Genomic DNA, 1306 nt, shown 5'->3' on the forward strand with positions numbered 1-1306 from the left:
CCCTTCTCGCCGTAGCCACCCAGGCCATCCCAGCGTAGCTGTAGCCGATAACAGCCATTTTTGTACCTCCATCCTGTGTAGTAGCTGAGTTACATTTTGCACTGTAAATTCCTGTTAAGTGGATTTTGTTTTGCCGTGGTCGTCGACGCAGAGTCTCTTTGGGGAGGGGTGGTGGGAGGGGGGGAAGGGGGACAGACGCCCTCAAATTGCGGCCAGAACCACAATCGCAGGACGGGGTGAGGTTGTAAGCGACCACACCGGGGTCCTTCTGGTCCCACCTCCCTGCCCCAAACCTTCTAAAAAAACGCACTAAACCGGGGAGAGGACACCCAGCGATTGGCCCCGATTCCCTGAAAATCAGGCTGGATAAAGAGTTGGGGGAGCGGGATCTGTGGTTGGGCGGGGGGTGCAGCATCCCTGTCCCCGTGGTGGCACCGCTGTCCCCGCGGGCATCGCCCCCCCGCCCCGTCCGTCCGTCCGTCCATCCATCCATCCAGCCACAAGTGTCCCATCCCGCCAGCACACCCCCCCCGCCCCAAAACCGGCCAGCACCTCACCCCTCCAAAAAAAAAACCCCACAAAACCCCAACAAAACTGGGTTTGCGAAAAAGAGAGACGACTGGCAAAATGGTTTTCCATTAAACAGGGATAACATTTTTTTCTGCTGTGCTAAATTACTTCCTGTTCTTATTTTGTGGGTAATTTTTTCTGTACCGAATATCCTTTGGTTGTGTATCTCCACCTTTTTTCTTGTACTAAAACTAAAGCATGGTCTGTATTTTTTTACATTACCTAGTTTCTGATGTAAATCTCTCTGTAGAGACATACCCTGCTGAAATGTAATGTGCTGTAGCCTATACATCTGCTCAGTGTACGCTGCTTTTGTTCTGTTGCCCTTCCATAGCATGGTGGGCCTTGCCTTTTTGTATTGTGTGCATGATGACATTGTTACACACGATTCCACTAATACTAATATACGATCTCTCAATAAAGAAACTAGTTTTCCTATATTAACCTAGTGTGCTTTTTCTATTGCTGTTTTCCCATTTATTGTCGTATCCTGCTGTTTAGATTTTTTTCCTCGCTTTTACCCCCCCCACCATCGTGAGGTTTGAGTGAGTGGATTTTTTTCCTCCCTCGTAGTGCAGATGTGGGGGGCTTTTAAATACATTTTCCCCCCCCTTCCTATCCCATATCTACCCTCAGCATTAGTCTGTGTACATAATCCCCAGCGCACAGTCCATATTGCTGTTGTGCCGATGCAGAATTCTGTTTTTTACCGCAGAATAGCCAAAAAAAAAAAAAA

General features: G+C 48.6%; 1 protein-coding gene across 2 annotated transcripts in view; it reads left to right on the forward strand.

Annotated features, from left to right (window-relative positions):
- RNF165 (ring finger protein 165) overlaps positions 1-1306 on the forward strand; it is a 49667-nt gene that overhangs the window by 905 nt on the left and 47456 nt on the right. The gene's annotated exons all lie outside the window — the stretch shown is intronic.

Source organism: Empidonax traillii, unplaced genomic scaffold, assembly GCF_003031625.1.
Source record: "Empidonax traillii isolate 1590-97213 ecotype Southwest subspecies unplaced genomic scaffold, ASM303162v1 scaffold10:size5872457, whole genome shotgun sequence".
Lineage (NCBI taxonomy): Eukaryota > Metazoa > Chordata > Aves > Passeriformes > Tyrannidae > Empidonax > Empidonax traillii.